The 20,212-nt window shown below is 41.4% G+C and overlaps 1 protein-coding gene across 1 annotated transcript in view; it reads right to left on the reverse strand.

The window, feature by feature from the left end:
- ATXN1 (ataxin 1) overlaps positions 1-20,212 on the reverse strand; it is a 204,765-nt gene that overhangs the window by 128,711 nt on the left and 55,842 nt on the right. Inside the window, exon 3 of the mRNA XM_010848829.1 lies at positions 13,248-13,376. The gene's annotated coding sequence lies outside the window, so the exon portion shown is untranslated. The remainder of the gene's footprint in view (positions 1-13,247; positions 13,377-20,212) is intronic.

Below are 20,212 nucleotides of genomic sequence, written 5' to 3' on the forward strand. Positions count from 1 at the left end.
TGGGTCCCAAACGGCCCGGTGAAAACCACAAGTTCTCGGTCTCAGTGACTTGAATTTAGTGAAATGAAACATTCACTTCTATTTTAGTATTTTTAAAGAGTGACGCTGAATAGCATAGTTAAAAGGTCAGTTCTTGAAATTAATGAGTGAGCCCTGGTCCCATCCAAGGATAGAGACGGATTTTTTAGGGGGTCCGAGAGCCCCTGGAACACACTGCCTATTTTGAAGTTAACAGGGAAACCAGTTGGCAAGAAGAGTCTTCAGCTGGGGTGACGCTGTAACACTACCTACCAGGCAAAGACACATTTTTTTTAACGAGTCTTTCAATCAACCCATCAGTAACCCATCAGAAGCCAGGCAGGATCCCATCAGGAAGAGATGTGACGAACACTGCCCGCAAAGTCCAACCCCCTTCACCCCTCCCGGAAGACTTCACTGAGACACTGCCCATGACCTGAGCCTCTGACCTTCCTGACACGCCAGGAGGCTCTGCATCCTCTTTCTGGTCTCTGTTTAGAAAGCACATGTCAACTTGGAAGCACCTCTCAGCTGCAGTGTTTCTGTCTTCTCCAGCAATTCCTGGGACGTCTAGGTCGGGATTAGAAAGTTTAGAAACTTCCCCAAACTGTCCAGGTGGACAAATGCTCTTAGGCATTTGCCATCACCCATGTTTTTACATATGGAATTGATTATGTCCACATCCTAGTACAAATCTTTCAAGGACTCCTCTCCTGTCTTTAAGATAGATTTCAAACTTCTCCGCAGAGCTTCCTGAAAAGAAGCTCTTGGTGATCTGGCCTTGCCACTTCTCCCCTGCTTTGCTCTAGACACTCTGGACTCTGTACACTTTTCCAAGATGGCACATTCTCTCTCATCTCTGAGCTTGGCACACAGCATCCCCCAGGCAATCAACCAAAGTTAATGCCCATGCTTCCCCCATCCCTTGAATCTGAACTTATTAGATGACTTGCTTTAGCCACAGGGAGATTAGCAAAGATTTTCCAAGGAGAGGTTTAAAAGCACTTGCGTGCTGGACTTTGTCCTCTCTTGCTGCTCCCTGAGACCACAATAAGAAAGCTCAGACGAGCCACCTGGAGGATGAGTGACCATGTGAAGCAGGGACCAGCTGTCCCAGTGGATGGTCCTGCCCCCAAACCAGCCTTACAACAGTTGGACATAAGAGTGAGGTCATCACGGACCAACCAGTCCTAGTCAAGCTACCCAGCCTAGAATAGCTCTGGCTCACAATACATGTTTGGTGTCTCAAGTCATTAAACGTTGGGGTGGCTTGTTACATATGTATGCCAAATGGTACACCCACTTTGTTTCCCAGTTAACACCTGTCAGTTCGTCAGGTCTAGGGGTGAAGGCTTCTCTGAGCCCAGAAGATGCCACATTGGTCTGCATCCATAGCATCCTCTGGGTACCACTAAAAGACAGGAATTGCCTATCTTCTCACCTCTCTTTCCAGTGACTGGAAGCTTTTTTAGCTGTTATGGAAGCTTTCCTTAGCGCACACACCAGATACATATTTGCTGGAAGAAGATACAGGAATGTATACCTCCATCTTCTGACTTATTCTGTCTTTAATGTCAAAGAATTAGCCCAGGTAATTTTCACCTATCTCCACCTAGACATGGTGACTACATCAAAATACTGTAGTTTTTCTTTCTCAGAGTCCCACTCATATCAGTAGGTTTTGGGAATCTCCCTACTCTTTTTGAGACAAGACTAGTGTCTCTTCCAAACTCGCTGTGCCTTTCAGTTTGACTAATGCTAAAAAATTTACCTAAAATACCAAGGTCCCTTAGACTATGCACATGGATAATTCTGACAAACGATGCCACCTTCACCATCATAATGACTCTACTACACATGTCAAAGAAGCAGAAGACTTTGACAAGACATAACCGACTTCACTGGCAACGCAAAGACACTGACAGTTAATGACAATTCCCATTACAGAGGAGACATCTCCACAACAAAGAGACTAGCAAGTTTCAACTGTTCACCTGTTCTGTTCACCTGTTTGTTTCAGCAACACATCACGATAAACTTTGTTTTGTGCAATTTATTATCATAACAGCATTATAGCTGCCATGGTTACTAGGGAGCAATCTCTGGGCTAATATTTAGCACACATTATCTCATTCAGTTCTCTCAACAATTCTGCAGCATAGGTATGACCATCCCTATTTTACAGATGAGGTAAGTAAGACTCAGAGAAGTTGGGCAGTTTCCTCAGGGACACACACAGCTACTGAGCAGCAGATCTAGGATTTGAATCCAGGTATGAGTCCCTGTAGCTCAGATGGCAATGAATCCGCCTGCAATGCAGGAGACCTGGGTTCGATCTATGGGTCAGGAGGATCCCCTGGAGAAGGGAATGGCAACCCACTTCAGTATTCAAGCCTGGAGAACTCCATGGACAGAGGAGCCTGGCAGGGTACAGTCCATGGGATCACAAAGAGTAAGACAGAACTGAGTGACTAACACTATACCTATGAGTCCAAAAGTCCTTAGTTGGATGAACACCTTTAAATCTGATTGATGCTGTCCAATGGAATAAAGAACTACCTTCCTTTGGAAGACATGGGAATAGGCGCAGAGAGAAAGAAGGTGGCTTGCCCTGGGTCTCACAGGGGTGGAGGGGAAAGACCCAGGGGTCCATCCTTAGTCTGATGCTTCTGCACCAAGCCCCGGGCATCCCCATCTTCTCCTTGCGTTATGAATATTTAGATTCACACCTACCTCTGTGACTCAGATTCAAGAGGGAGGGAGACCCCAGTCTTTCTGTACTAGGTATGCTTCCAATTACTGTATATCTAGAGAGGTTGTGAAAAAGAAAAAGGAGCATGAAGCTCATGAGTCCTAATTGGGCTCTCATCTGCTTCTCCAGATTTCTTTTAAAAAAGCAACCAACCTAGAGAAGGATTTTAATCTTCCAACTTTAATGTGATTCACAGTCTGTATCTATTATTCATATCAATATGAGAGAACTGATTTCATTGCCTGTGTACCATGAAGAATGATGACTATTTAGCATCAGATACTGAATTAAGAGTTACATAATGATCCTTAAAAAAAAAAATCAACCTTGTTTCTCCACTGTATCAAAATGCACTTAAGAGGTATTTATTGTTTGAGAAACAAACAATGTCTTCGAGAATTTAAACCCTTTCAACAACTTAAAATAATGACCTGGTTGAGCATACCACATGCTTGTTAAACAAAACTGATTTATTCAAGAAACATCTTGGAAACATAGGATACTCTGAAAGTACAATCAACTCCCGTGCAGTTTCTTTTTTCCTCCAAATAGTATTTCTGTTAATTTCAATTCCAGATCTTCAACATTTATCCTTATTCTAGCTATGAAAGGAGGCATTTATATATGTTGAGTATAAATGTGCTCGGCTTCCCAGATGGCTCAGTGGTAAAGAATCTGCCTGCCAATGCAGCAGACCCAGGTTCGATCCCTGGGCCAGGAAGATTCCTTGGAGAAGGAAATGGCAACCCACACAAGTCTTCTTGCCTGGAAAATCCCATGGACAGAGGAGCCTGGAGGGCTATACCCCATGGGGTTGCAAAGAGCTGGATGAAACTAAGCATGCAAACAGCAAACAATAAAATGTGCTAGAAATACCTGGTTACACCCTAACTGGCTTCCTCATCCTGAAGACACAGGTACGTGCTATTATCTCAGCAAATACTAAAAGGTCTCTGTGAATACAAAAAAATTCTTTAAGTAATGAAAGGTACTAATAATATTTTATGTCATTTGTGGGTTTCAACTGTTTTGGGGATATCTCTTTCACCAGATTCCCTTGCTCCCCAGCACCCAAATTTTGCTGGTAGACCCACCTTTGCTTTGTGTGTGTGTGTGAGAAACATATCCTGACATCTCCATGCCAACAGAAACAGATGCATTCCCGAGGAAAAAATGTCAGCCACAGGCACTGGCCAGGGGCTTCTCTGATGAAATGGTTATAGCATGCAATCCCTAAGACATTCACTGCCAACTGACTGCCCAGTTTTAGGCTCAATCAAGGCAAGGCCAACTAAGTGAGGGACTTTAAGATAGAAAGCTTCTGTGTTCTTTTGGATCCAAATCAGGAGGGAGGGGCAAGTCATTTAGTGCCAATTCAACTTGACATCAAGGGAGGAGGAGAGGAATTAAAGAGAAGAGGACAAGGGGTGCTCCTTTGCAATGCTGCGAACACAGATAATTACTGGAGCCCAGTCAGAGAGCTCTAGTTACACTCAACTGCTTTTAGGCCAGACCTGTCAACAGGACAAGGAGTCAAGATCCACTGTGGTGTTTCCCTTCTACCCTCCTCTCTCGACCTCTAACTCTTCCCAAACATCTACCCCATGTCCCCAACTCCGAACACCAGTGCTGATGAACAACAGGAACGTTGACCCGATTCACAAGAAAAGCTGATACCATCTAACGTCCTGAGATCAGCCAGCACCCTGGTCTGGCAGTCCCCACACTCTGCCTGGATCAGCCACTAATCAGTGTGTTATTCTCCACGGGATGCTATCTGGACGAGAAAGACCATGTGGTTCACAGTCCCAAGCGGCACTCCCATGATATGGACATCTTCTTCCTGGAGGCCAGCCCAGATGCAGGAAATGGAAAATTCTCTTTGAGCAAGGTGACTGCCAACTCCCTTCCAACCCTCTGGAGGCCACCCTCGTCCACTGCCATCCCTCTGCTGGCCTTTATGGATGCGCCAGCCAGCAGGTTGCCAGGACAACTGGCGTCATCGCTGGGACTCAGAAATAGATCGCCAGCAGAGCTGGGGACCTGGACTGCAAACTCCAATGACAGCAACAAGATACCAACTGGCAGCTTGTCTGCGCCACTAAAGGAGTGACGGCCTAACATAACCCAGCAGAGAGCTCTCACCTTGACGTACTACCCTTAATGTACACATGAGCTTGATGCGGTGGTGACACAGAAAGGGCTAAAACCTCACTAAAGATAGAGGCTGAATGACGTTCGGAATTATGTGAGCTGGTAGATTCACAGGAGCCAACTGGCACTTGTATCTTTAATTTATTAGTCTCCTGAAAGTGGGGCGGGGCAGAAAGGTTCACTGTGGAAGAAGGAGAGCCAGAAACAGGTAGAACAACTGAAGCTGCCAAAGAAAGGGAAAGGAAAACTCTGTTTGCACAGGCAATAGCTGTCCCCGTTCTGAACAATAGCATCCTAATCTCATCCCCCCCTTTTCTTGGAGAACAAAGAGAGAAAGACAAAGGACACTGGGAAAGAAGAGCTTGCCAGGTCAGAAGAAGGGGACGATCTTTGGGTCCAGTTCTCTTTGTTCTGCAAGGTAAGTCTTACGATGCTTAGAATGGGCAGCAACTCATAGGAGCCCCAGGCATTGAGACTGCCTATCAAAGTCTTGGATGTTAGCCCTGGAGAAATGACAATTTTTCAGTTGTACGCGAGCTGCAAAGGCTGCGGGGGAAAGAAAGAAAAATGAAGTGAAGAGCCACCTAATACAAAATTTTTAGAAAATAATTTTAGCAAGAGCATTTTCATTTCCAAATATGCAAAACATCGACGTCCTGACGTGAGGATGGCTTATGTCCAGAATGAAAGATGTAGCACAGTCCAGCGCCTACCTGTGCAGGGGTCTCAAGCAGTGAATTCTGTTGGCACTGTGGACAAGTCCTAATGCTGGACACTTGTGGCCAGAAGGTCATAAGACATGCGTGATAAAGGTATTGAGAAAGATGTGCGAGTTAGAGGTGGAATAAGATGCTGAGGAGTCCAAAGAGCATGACGAGAACTTAACTGAATTTTGGAAATAAAAAGATTCTGAAGGACGTTGCCATTTGCATCCCATTAAGGTTTCTACTTCTGAGGAGTCTACTTAAGGAAGTAGTTTCAGGACAGAAGCACAAATAGAGAACTGGGGACTTCCCTGGTGGTCCGTTGGCTAAGACTGCGCTCCCAATGCAGGGGGCTCAGGTTCAAGCCCTGGTCAGGGAACTAGATCCCACACACTGCAACTAAAGATCACGCTGGATGCAACTAAGACCCAGCAAAGCCAAATAAATACCTTAAAAAGTAGAGGAGCTGACACCAAGACACTAACATCCTCCAACACAGATGTCAAACAGCTAATTTTACTATCTCACCTTAAAAGCAGCTTATACTTGTTGCAAAAGAGTTTTTTTTTTTGAATTATATAACATTCTTATTCAGGGGTCTGCAAAAGGTTAACAAAATCCTCAGGACATAGAGAAGATGGATCCATTCTTTCACTCTGCAAGTCCACCTACCATCATTTATGACATAGCTAGCACTGGAAATTTAGTATGAAATGTTGAGGGAGGGAGGGATGAATGATTTTCTTAAAAAAAAAAAAAAATGACTGTTTCACAAAAGTTAAAAAATGTGGGAAATTAAAAGTGTGAAATTATTCATTTGTCTTTATACATCTGTCCCCAAAATTGATACGTTTGCTGGTAAGAACCATCAGGTTTTGTTTTGGCTTTATGACAAAACGATGTCATTTAGTCCCTATCTGTGTCTCACTCTTTCCTCTAAGAAAACAAAAGAGAAACAACAGTCTTTTAGACGAAGAATGAAAATACTACTATGATGATATACTTGGAAAGAAAGACATACATCACGCATATTTATACATGACCATCATATTCATACATATTTATAACAAAGGTGGTAGAGCTGATCAGTCTCCAAGTTACCGAGTAGGAAAAAGATTTGATCTCTGTCTGGAAGAATTTGCAGTGGCTTAAGACTCCCCGTCCTGGGCATCACCCCCATCCAGGCATCCTCGCCCTGCCTTCGGTGTACACAGATTCTCCCACAGCGAGCGTGTCAAAGGCACTCCACTTGAGAAACACATTTTTAGTCCTGGGTGCGGTTTCAGCCTGAAGTTCAGTTGAAAACACTACATTTTACACAGGTTGGGGAGATGCCGCTTCTCTAAGTGACCCAAATTCTTGCTTTAGCTATTGCTCATAAACACATAAAATGACTCCGAAGAGGAATGGGTCCCACGTGCCCAAGCCCCCACTCCACGTCTGGATCAGTGGTCATGGCACCTCAGTCCTCACGGATTCTGAGGTCTCACCTGCCCAGGCGAAGAAGCAGTTAAACAAAAAGACTTGAGTTATCTTCTCTCGCTCTGCCGCCTTCTCAAAACACACACATATATGGGGTGGAAATCCAACCCCTGCTTCAAGGCCGAATTCAGATGCTCAGTTGTCTGTGAAAACCCAAGTCTCAGGAATCGTACTCACACCCGCTTCAGAACACTGACTCTGTGCTGACCAGTATTGACCAGCACAGTGGAGGGAAAATCCCAGAGGGCACTGAATACAGATGACTCACCCCTGCCTCCCTCACAGACCTGAGCACACCAGTCTTTTCATAAACAGGATCCAGTCAGTGAATTCAAAACAGTAAACAGAACATAAAACCTTTTTACTTCAGCACTACTCTGTTAGAAAGCGGTCTGACCAGGCTGTGGACACGTTCCTTTACAGGACAAAACACTGCAGAAGATACACGAATGTTTTCCCTGCCACAACTGCTCAGCACTCTGGGTATTTCTCTCTTCCTCTCTGAGATGCTAAGGCAAGTGGGCTGAGCAGGTGGGGAAGACGATGTCGAGGAAAACAGGTGTGCCTGGGATGGGCTGCCCTCGGCCAAGCAACTCAGAAGTAGGGCTGACATCAATTCTCAGTTCTCAGCAGCTCATGCAGAGCCCCCAACACCACCACCAGCCGCAAGGCAGCAATGGCCAGGAATGAGTGAGGCCATCTAGAAGAAGCAACTGGAGGAAGTTTGGGAAAGAGAAAGAAATGGGTGAAAGAGAAAACTCTAGAAGACTTGAGGCTACATAAAGAACACCCAGAGTGCTTGCATGAAATATGAGAGCCTCTTTGCCTTTATAACATGTAGACCAACTGGTAGGGTCATTATAAGCAAAGAATTTTTTAAAAAGAGACTTTCCCCTCATTTATCTAATAGTAAAATCTCTTCCCTTGTGATCCCTTTTATCGACTTCAGTTTTTTTTTTCTATGATAGCACTAGAGATCATAAAAAAAATTGGTATCACAGATGGCAAATCTAAAAGGTACAAATTGACAGACACATAGGGAAATTCCCAAATCGCTCTGATTAGAGTGTGTATATGTAATTCTCTCACTCTGGAGACTGGAAATTCAGTTCCCATTTTTCAAAGCTTATAAAGACAGCATAATGCTGTCTAAATAGGCACAGAGGTGTTTATTTCAGTCTTTCCATTTCTTCCCAGAAATAATGTAACTCCTGCACTCTGAAAAGGGGGTTGATAAACAAAAACTTCAAGAAACCTTGATACCTGCTATCCTCAAAAGCCACAGAAGACGATGCCTCCCTAAGAAAGTGATTGTTGGTTTCTCCCTTCCCACCAGAGAGACATTCGATGGACCCAATTTGTATCAGTTCACTATTCCTTCATTCCAAAGTACACATCTCTCAAAAGGAAAGAAAATGAAAATGATGCTATTCAGTAAATGGTGAATTTCTAGGTAAACCAACGACGCCAAGTCTATCTCTCAGTTTGGAAATGGAAAACATGAAAGATGATAAAATAATGGGATTATAAAACACAACACCCTGCCTTTCACAGAATGCCAGGGCAGGCTGCTCACAAACAACCCATAAAGCAAACCACTCAAATGGAAGAGGAGAGGAAACACACATCAGGCAGAATTTAAGTATCAGAAAATCCCCAAACACTATTGATAGTTCCATGAAGCCTTTTTTTTTTTTTTTTTTTAAACAAACAGCTTCCTTTCCCACATTGACTTATATACATTGTCAACATTTGACGTCTACTTCTAAGGAAAAGACAGTGAACTAGTCTTTGCATGTCACCGTCTACCTGACCAAACTACTATCAGATTGAAGCCGTTTGCATAAGAACCATGTTTTGGGCTCTTTTCTGTATGGCTTAGGCTCCCACAGGAGAAACCCAGGCACAGGCTCACTCTGTCCTTAGTTGCTTGACAAATATTTACTGAGTGCCCACTTTAGGACAAGCCGCATTTTAGGCGTTATAGATTCACCAGGAAAATAATAAGAACAACATCCCTGTTTTTGTGGATCCTACAGTCTAGTTGAGGAGATAGGGCAATTAATAAATGCATGTATAAAATGTAAGGTGCTTAAAAGAAAAAAAAAAGTAGGCTAGAGAAGCGGTCCCCAACCTTGGTGGCATCAGGGACCAGTTTGTGGGAAAAAAATTTTTCCACAGACCGGGGAGGGGATGGGAGATGGTTTGGGGATGATTCAAGCACATTGCACTTACTGCTGCTGCTGCTAAGTCGCTTCAGCCGTGTCCGACTCTGTGCGACCCCATACACGGCAGCCCACCAGGCTCCCCTGTCCCTAGGATTCTCCAGGCAAGAACACTGGAGTGGGTTGCCATTTCCTTCCCCAATATTTACTGTGCACTTTATTCATATTATTATTACCTCAGTTCCACCTGAGATCATCAGGCATTAGATCCTGGAGTTTGGGGACCCCTGGGCTAGAGGATACAGGGACAAGGTGCTGCTTTATATAGGTCGGGGAAGGCTGCTTAAAAGAGGCAGCTGGAGAAGAGCTACTCAAGAAAGCAGAGCAGCTCAGAAGAGAATTACAGGTCACGGCCTCCCGGTTTATATACTAAGTAATATTTGAGAACAGAGGTGGATTATTTTTCAAAAGTTAAATTTCAAAAGTGGCTCATATTTAATTTTCAAAAAGACCAATGAGTATGGATCCTAAATTTAAATGACTAAAACTGCATTCTTAGAAAAAGTGCTCAAGTGAACACCTTTCTACTGTCGCATGGTCCCTGGGAAGGTCCTCTGCAAAGGGTAGTGTCATTGTGACACACACAATAATTCTTTTTTTTTGGTTTTTTAACCACAAGACTGTGCTCAATGTTTTAAATGCTCTTGTATCAACAAACTGAAGTTGTGCCAGATCACTGACTCTAAGAGGCCAAACAGGGGAAAGTGACCATCCAGCCAGCCTCATCCAAAGTTGATATTCGAAGCAATGTTAGAGTCTTTAGAAGAATCATCAGAGCTCTCTACACTCAACTTTCTCATATTACTCGAGATAAAACGGGTCCTCAAGGCTGTAGGGTTAATTGCAGCACCATGGGTAAAATCCAGGTCTTCCAACTCCTAGGTCAGTTTTCTTGCCTCTTCTCTCTGTACAAGATACCACACCTTAAAGCCAGTTTGAGACACTTTGAGGAGCAAAGTCCATCTGCAAGAGCCACAGTGGCATTTGACAGGTGGATGATGGGGACAAACAGAGAACAACAAAGGTAGTGAGTCTGGGGCAACAAGCTGCCGAAGATGGACACCACTAATTCCAGCAGCTGCCATGATTATTACTAACACGTTCATCTACCCTCCACCATACCCCATCTACATGCAAGCTCAAGTCCTTCGAAAAATCTCCTGCCTCCTCTATTATAATGGCATGGCTTTGGGACACCAGGATACCAAAATGAGGAGAAAATATCACTGCAGATGGTGACTGCAGCCATCAAATTAAAAGACGCTTACTCCTTGGAAGGAAAGTTATGACCAACCTAGATAGCATATCCAAAAGCAGAGACATTACTTTGCCAACAAAGGTCTGTCTAGTCAAGGCTATGGTTTTTCCTGTGGTCATGTATGGATGTGAGAGTTGGACTTCGAAGAAAGCTGAGTGCCAAGGAATTGATGCTTTTGAACTGTGGTGTTGGAGAAGACTCTTGAGAGTCCCTTGGACTGCAAGGAGATCCAACCAGTCCGTTCTGAAGGAGATCGGCCCTGGGATTTCTTTGGAAGGAATGATGCTAAAGCTGAAACTCCAGTACTTTGGCCACCTCATGTGAAGAGTTGACTCATTGGAAAAGACTCTGATGCTGGGAGGGATTGGGGGCAGGAGGAGAAGGGGACGACAGAGGATGAGATGGCTGGATGGCATCACTGACTTGATGGACGTGAGTCTGAGTGAACTCCGGGAGTTGGTGATGGACAGGGAGGCCTGGCGTGCTGTGATTCATGGGGTCGCAAAGAGTCAGACATGACTGAGTGACTGAACTGAACCGAACTAACTCAGTGCTGTAAAAATATAGCAAGACTGCAAAAGGTTACTAACTTCCAAATTTACTAAGAAAACTGGGACTTCCCCCGCCTCCCCAAGTGAATGTAATTTGGAAGAAAAAGTCCTTTGGAGTTCAAAAGAATTTAGCATTTTCTTCCTCTTGCTCAACCCATTCCATTTACAGAAGGATTTTTAAATGACTTTAAGTTGTGGCATCTTAAGGTTTACACTCTAGAATGTCTTTGAAAACCTCACTTAATGTTTGAGGTATGACAGGGTATCACATGAGCAGTTCAAAGCAATGGTTTAAAACAAAAACACACACCACCAGATTCGAAACAAAAGCTATATTGATTATAGTTCCCGCACTGTTCTTTTTAAATGTAGCCTGAAATCTACAGCACTTTTCCATAAGATACTTGTTTCCTAGGTTAAAAGATGCTTAAAAAAACATCATCAGACGTGCATTCTGTTGGCTGCCTGATTGGGAAATACTTTCTAGAAAAACATACAGCTATAGTAGCACCCAGATCTAACAGGGTCCCCAAAGTATTCCTTAATAGTGATAGAAGCTTTTAGAATAAGAGTTTTTTTAAATAAGATTCTGCTGCTTGTGGGAACCCCAAACTAAGATGGAGACTCATCAATAAACAAGCAGCATAGAGCAACACAGATTATAAACCAACACTTCGCAGGAGTCGGTGACTTGCCCAAGGTTGCAAACCTTGACCTTGACCTTGACCTTAGGACCAGAAATAGAATTGAGGTCAATAATTCTAGGAGCCCTGTACTTTCCACCAGAACCAATGTGATCATACATACAAAATGAGAATCCATGAAAACACCAGCATCCCCCATCACCCACTTACCCTGAGGCACTGGGAGCGCTCGAGTTCAATAAGCTTATTTTAATATGGCTATTTAACCCTCGGGAAATATGGATAAACATGCATATTTAATACAAATTTTTAGAAAACCAAGAAATAAAATTTCAGTGGAAATTTATCTTTTCAACGGTAAATGCTTTTTCTCCTAGACACATGCCCTCATATCACTGCTCCTTGCTCTCTCAAAATTGTTTATGCAACTGGAAAAAAAATAGGTAATAAATGCCTGGAAAACTTTCCTGACCAAATTATTAAGAAACTGAAAACTTAATGCACAGTTATATATATACACACACACACACATGTGTATATACATATTTATATTTAATACACATACACACAAATATGTAAAGATGTGTGTGCACAAATATATATGATAGATATTTCCACACACACAAAAAAACCTGGTCAAAGATGGTGCTTCATGTTCTAAAATTTGAAGGTAATATGTTCATAGGCTAGCCTGGATTTCCTGTAGTTTTATTCTTTCCTGGACAAAGCTCTAAGCATTTTTTTCTTATGACACAGTCTAGCAATGAGGTAAAATCTCCAGAAAGCAGCAGAGCTGAGTGAACCCTTAAGTTCTGTGGTAAACTAAAGCTTCTGGAAGCCCACAGTGTGCTTTCTCTTCAATTACTGGATCCTATACCTCCTCATGAAAGGTGACCAGCAGCTGAATGCAGAAACCACTCATCTCAAAATCCCAACCCAGCAGCCTGACAAAAACTAATAAATCAGCCAATTTTAAGCAAGAAAAGCACCCTGAAGAGCTGACCGTACTAGCTTGCATACCTCAGATTTTTCAACGCCAGAAACATTTCCTTCCAATCAAAAACCCCATGTAAAGAAAATAATGACAGAGTGTGATTCCCTGATTGGGAATCATTAGCCTGAAAGGTTTTACCCCATACCCACTAACCTAAAAGAACTGCAGAGCAGGGTTTAAAGAGGCTGCTATAAACTTGGCTCTAGGCTGAAATAATCACTGTCTTCCACCCTTTTATTCCAGAAGGAGAGAATGAGCAGTTCCCAACAGAAGCTGAGAAAGTCAACTTCACAGCAAATAACAACAGAACCTCTCCCCTTTAAAAAAAAGAAGAAGAAGAAGAAATTAATTGGAGGATCACCTAGAGCTAATGCTAACACGTCTTCAGCACCCTGGCTCGAGCATCCAGTGATTCACAAACCGTTGCAAGGCAAGCCAGTGCAGATTCGACTCTTGTTAACTTACAACATTCACTATGCGCAGTTCACAGGTAGCCCCAGCTTGTACGTCACCATGGAGACTTCCCACAAGAAGCTGGAGTGCTCCTGGGCCTAGGTGTGTTCTTTCTTCCTTTCACAGAGAAGGGAGAAGTACCTAGCGTGGGAACAGAAGAGAAAATAAAAAGCTGAACACTCTGTCAAATCCCTTGTTATCGCAACAAACGAAGATCAATTAGACTGATGGGTAATTCACCAAAGACCATTTTCCAGTACACTTTGCTTAAAAAGGAAATGCGATATTTTTGCTCTTGCCCCAGGAGACGGCATGGTGCAGCCAAGCGTTTCCCCCACCCCCACCCCAAAGTTGAAGCCAATTTTGGGAGACTTCAGACGCAATCCCAGCTGAGATGCAAACTTGCAACATGGCCTCAAAATAAGCCACTCGAGTTGATGCTCTTGCAAAAGGGCGGGTGCCCGGACTATGACCTTTTGCCATATTCATACCTCATCAAATTGTTGGGAAGATCAATAAGAACACTTTGGCAAGGCACTCCAAGTTCCCAAGAAGAAAGGCGCCCCGTAAAGACAAAGGATTATTCACCGTCAGAAGTCTGTAGCTTAGCTCTGAGCCAGAATATAAAAGTCAGCTTTGGCAAGGCACCCACAATCAACCATCGCCGGTGCACCCAAGCGTCCAAATGTTTCTTCTTCCACCTAGTGGTCAAGGGGTTCACAGGGCAGGAAACAAAGCTGTTTGGAATCTCAGGGAGAAGAAAGTAAAGCCTTGGAACAGGAAGGGAAGAGAAAGAGGAGACCAAAACTAATAAGGAAGGCATGTGCCGGGGACATGATTATTTGGTCCACACCACCCAGCTCGCTCGCACTGCTGGTCTGCAGTTTTTAGTGTGCTGATGTTTGCAGGGCTGTGAAATTTTCCACTTGGCCATCTGCCATTTCCAGCCACCAAGGATAACATGATAGAAGTGGTATGTGGAGTTCTGCTGACTACTGCCAAGGACAGACCCTCTGGTCATCTGCTGCAATCCAAGGAGGCCTGGCCACGTGGCAGGCAATACCCAGTATCTGCTGAGTCAGAGATCTCCATTGTGTTCTTGTGCACTGGTTTTTGGAACTCAAGTAAAGGTCCTTTCATTTCAGGTGAAATTCCTCTTGGTAGACTGGACCTAGGCTGGTCTTTGGAGAGAGATCAAGCCCTGAACTTTGGAGTGCGAGCACTGACTCCAAGACACTAGACAACCAGAGAACTAACCCTAGGGGGTATCGGATAGTGAGAACTCACACAAAGGAAACCACTTGAATACAAGACGGGGCATCACCCAACCACAGCAGCACCCTGTGCAGGACGCCTCATCTAAACAACAAGCAAAACAAAAATACAAACCCAGTCACCAGCAGACAGGATCACCACCTCACTCAGCCTTGCCCATCAGAGGAAAAACAAACAGAAACTCAGCACAAATCTCACCCTATACAAAGCTTACACAAACCAATGGGCCAGCCTTAGGAGGGCAGAAACCAAAAGGAAGAAAGAATTCAACCTTGAAGACTGGGAAAAGGAGACCTCAAACACAATAAGTTAAAAAAACAATAATGAAAAGACAGAGAAATACTACACAAATGAAGGAACAAACTAGAAACACAGAAGTCCAAATAAATGAAGAGGAAATAGGCAAACTACTTGAAAAAGAATTCAGAGTAATGAGAGTAAAGATGATCAAAAACCTTGAAAACAAAATGGAGAAAATGCAAGAATCAATTAACAAAGACTTAGAAGAATTAAAGAATAAACATACAGAGACAAACAACACAATTACTGAAATTAAAGATACTCTGGAAGGAATCAATAGCAGAATATCTGAAGCAGAAAAACGAATCAGTGAGCTGGAAGATAAAATGGTGAAAATAATATTTGAAGAGCAGAATAAAGTAAAAAAGAATGAAAAGAACCAAGGATAGACTCAGAGACCTCTGGAACAATATCAAATGCACCAATATTCAAATTATAGGGGTCCCAGAAGAAGAAGAGAAAAACAAAGGGTTTGAGAAAATTTTTGAAGAGATTATAGCTGAAAATTTCCCCAACATGGAAAACGAAATAGTTAATCAAATCCAAGAGGCACACAGTCCCATACAGCATAAACCCAAGGAGAAACACGCCAAGACACATACTAATCAAACTAACAAAGACTAAACACAAAGAAAGAATATTAAAAGCAGCAAGGGAGAAGCAACAAGTAACATACAAGGGAAATCCCATATGCTTAACAGCTATCTTTCAGCAGAAACTCTGCAGGCCAGAAGGGAATGGCAGGATATATTTAAAGTATTGAAAGGGAAAAATAGAAAACCAAGATTATAGTACCCAGCAATAATCTCATTCAAACTTAATGGAGAAATAAAAAGCTTTTCAGACAAGCAAAAGTTAAGAGAATTCAGTACCAAACCAACTTTACAACAAATGTTAAAGGGACTTATACAAGAAATACAAGAGAAGCAAAAAGATCTACAAAATCAACCCCAAACAATTTTTTAAAATGGCAATAGGAACATATATATCAATAATTACTTTAAACGTGAATGGATTAAATGCTCCAAACAAAAGACAGACTGGTTGAATGAATACAAAAACAAGACTCATATATATGCTGTCTAAAAGAAACCCACTTTAGACCTAAAGGCGCATACAGACTGAAAGTGAGAGGATGGAAAAATGTATTCCATGCAAATGGGAAGCAAAAGAAAGCTGAAGTAGCAATCTTCATATCAGACAAAATAGACCTTGAAATAAAGATTACAAGAGATAAGGAAGGACACTACATAATGACTGAGGGATCAATCCAAAAGGAAGACATAACAATTGCAAATATCTGTGCACCCAACATAGGAGCACCTCAATATATAAGACAAACACTAACAGACATAAAAGGAGAAATTGACAGTAAAACAATAATAGTAGGAGACTTTCACACCCCACTCACACCAGTGGACAGATCATCAAAACAGAAAATTAGTAAGGAAACACGTCTTAAATGATACATTAGATGAGATGGATCTCATTGATATCTTCAGGACATTCCATCCAAATGCAGAAGAAAACACCCTCTTAAGTGCACATAGAACATTCTCCAGGATAGACCACATCTTGGGTCACAAATCAAACCTCAGTGAATTTAAGAAAATTGAAATTGTATCAAGCATCTTCTCTGACCACAATGCTATGAGACTAGATATCAATTATAAGAAAAAAAACTGTCAGAAACACAAACACACAGAGATTAAACAACATGTTTCTAAATAACCAACAGGTTACTGAAGAAATCAAAAGAGATAAAAAAATTTCTAGAAACAAATGACAATGAAAACATGACAACTCAAAACCTATGGGATGCAGCAAAAGCAGTCAAAAAAAAAAGTTTATAGCAATATAATCCTACCTCAAGAAACAATATCGAATAGACAGTCTAACTTTACACCTAAAACAACTAGAAAAAGAACAAAAAGCCCCCAAAATTAGTAGAAGGAAAGAAATCATAAAGATCCAAGTAGAAATAAATGAAAAACAAATGAAAGGAACAAACAATAGAAAAGATTAACAAAACTAAAAAATGGTTCTTAGAGAAGACAAACAAAATTGACAAGCCTTTAGCCAGACGCATCAAGAAAAAAAGAGAAGAGTCAAATCAACAAAATTAGAAATGAAAAATGAGAGGTTGCAAGAGACAATGCAGAAATACAAAGGATTATAAGAGACTATTATGAACAACTATATGGCAATAAAATGGATAACCTGGAAGAAATGGACAGATTCTAGGAAAAGTTCAATGTTCCAAGACTGAACCAGGAAGAAATAGAAATTATGACCCCAATTACAAGCACTGAAATTGAAGCTGTGATCAAAAATCACCACCCCAAAAAAGCCCAGGACCAGATGGCTTCACAGGAGAATTCTATCAAACATTTAGAGAAGAGCTAACGCATATCCTTCTAAAACTCTTTCAAAAAATTGCAGAGGAAGGAAACACTTCCAAACTCATTCTATTAAGGCCACCATCACCCTGATACCAAAACCAAAAACACAAAAAAAGAAAACTACAGGTCAATATCACTGATGAACATAGATGCAAAAATCCTCAACAGAATTTTAGCAAACAGAATTTAGCAACACATCAAAAAGCTCATACACCTTGATCAAGTTGGGTTTATTCCCGGAATGCAAGGATTCTTCATTATATGCAAATCAGTCAACGGGATACACCATATTAAGAAGCTGAAAGATAAAAACCATATGATCATCTCAATAGATGCAGAAAAAGCCTTTGGCAAAATTCAGCACCCATTTACAACAAAATCTCTTAAAAAAATGGGCATAGAAGGAACCTACCTCAACATAGTAAAGGCCACATATGATAAGCCTACAGCAAACATTATTCTCAATGGTGAAAAACTGAAAGCATTCCCTCTAAGATCAGGAACAAGACAAGGGTGTCCACTCTCACCACTATCATTCAACATAGTTTTGGAAGTCCTAGCTACAGCAATCAGAGAAGAAAAAGAACTAAAAGGAATCCAGATTGGAAAAGAAGAAGTAAAGCTCTTCCTGTTTGTAGATGATATGATACTGTACATAGAAAACTCTAAAGATAGAATCAGAAAATTACTAGAGCTAATCAGTGAATTTAGCAAGGTTGCAGGATACAAAACTAATACACAGAAATCACTTACATTTCTATATACTAACAATGAAAAATCAGAAAGAGAAATTAAGGAATAAATCCCATTCACCATTGCAACAAAAAGAATTAAATATCTAGGAATAAACTTACCTAAAGAGACCAAAGACCTGTACACAGAAAATTGTAAGACACTAATGAAAGAAATCAATGATGACATAAAACAGATGGAGAGATATCCATGTTCCTGGGTAGGAAGAATCAATATTGTGAAAATGACTATACTACCAAATGCTATCTACAGATTCAATGCAACCTCTATCAAATTACCAATGACATTTTTCACAGAACTACAACAAAAAATTTCACAGTTCATATGGAAACACAGAAGACCCTGAATAGCCAAAGCAGTCTTGAGAAAGAAGAATGGAGCTGGAGGAATCAACCTTTCTGACTTCAGATTATACTACAAAGCTACAGTCATCAAGACAGTATGGTACTGGCACAAAAACAGAAATATAGACCAATGGAACAAGACAGAAAGCCCAGAAATAAACCCAGGCACATATGGGTACCTTATTTTTGACAAAGGAGGAAAGAATATACAATTAATTTTGGAAATTAATCCTTTGTCAGTTGTTTCACTTGCTATTATTTTCTCCTATTCTGAGGGTTGTCTTTTTACCTTGCTTATAGTTTCCTTTGCTGTGCAAAAGCTGTACAAAATTAAACCTCTTCAATATTGAAGCCTCTTCAATAAATGGTGCTGGGAACACTGGGCAGCCACATGTAAAAGAATGAAATTAGAATACTTCCCAACACCACACACAAAGATAAACTCAAAATGGATTAAAGTCCTAAACATAAGACCAGAAACTATAAAACTCTTAGAGGAAAAAATAGGCAGAACACTCGACGACATAAATCAAAGCAAGATCCTCTATGACCCACCTCCTAGAGTAATAAAAACAAAAGTAAACAAACGGGACGTGATTAAACTTAAAAGCTTTTGCACAGCAAAGGAAACTATAAGCAAGCTGAAAAGACAACCCTCAGAATGGGAGAAAATAATATCAAATGAAACAACTGACAAAGGATTAATCTCCAAAATATACAAGCATCTCATATAACTCAATACCAGAAAAACAAACAACCCAATCAAAAAGTGGGAAAAAGACCAAAACAGACATTTCTCCAAAGAAGACATACAGATGGTTAACAAACACATGAAAAGATGCTCAACATTGCTCATTATTAGAGAAATGCAAATCAAAACTACAATGAGATATCACCACACACCAGTCAGAATGGCCATCATCAAAAAGTCTACAAACAATAAATGCTGGAGACGGTGAGGAGAAAAGGGAACACTCTTGCACTGTTGATGGGAATGCAAATTGACACAGCCACTGTGGACGACAGTATGGAGATTCCTTAAAAAACTAGGAATAAAACTACCATATGACCCAGCAATCCCACTCCTAGGCATATACCCTGAGGAAACCAAAATTGAAAAGACAGGTGTATCCCATTGTTCATTGCAGCACAATTTACAATAGCTAGAACATGGAAGCAACCTAGATGTCCATCGACAGATGAATGGATAAAGAAGCTGTGGTACATATACACAATGTAATGTTACTCGGCCATAAAAGGAACACATTTGAGTCAGTTCTGATGAGGTGGATGAACCTAGAACCTATTATACAAAGTGAAGTGAGTCAGAAAGAAAGATAAATATCATATTCTAACACATATATATGGAATCTAGAAAAACATACTAAAGAATTTATTTTCAGGGCAGCAATGGAGAAAAAGACAGAGGATAGACTTTATGGACATGGGGAGAGGGGAGGAGAGGGTCAGATGTATGGCAAGAGGAACATGGAAACTTAAATTGCCATATGTAAAATAGACAATGGGAATTTGCTGTATGGTTCAAGAAACTCAAAAAGGGGCATTGTATCAATCTAGAGGGGTGCCATGGGGCGGGAGATGGGAGGGAGGTTCAAAAGGGAGGGGACATACGTATACCTATGGCTGATTCATGTTGAGGTTTGACAGAAAACAACAAAATTCTGTAAAGCAATTATCCTTAAATAAAAAATAAATTAAAAAAGAAAAGAAATGAGGATCTTAAAAAGAAAAAAAAGAAGTGGCACGTGGAGGCCCTTCTGGGAAAGGGCTGGGTGATTTTTGTTTGTTTGCTGCTTTTAAAGAAAAGACCTGAGTTTACTCTCAGTATCTCATTAATTATTTCTTGAATCTAGATTTCTTGCCTCCCCCTCCCCCCACCCCA

The sequence above is a fragment of the Bison bison genome, unplaced genomic scaffold, assembly GCF_000754665.1.
Source record: "Bison bison bison isolate TAMUID 2011002044 unplaced genomic scaffold, Bison_UMD1.0 scf7180017864274, whole genome shotgun sequence".
NCBI classification, from domain to species: Eukaryota; Metazoa; Chordata; class Mammalia; order Artiodactyla; family Bovidae; genus Bison; species Bison bison.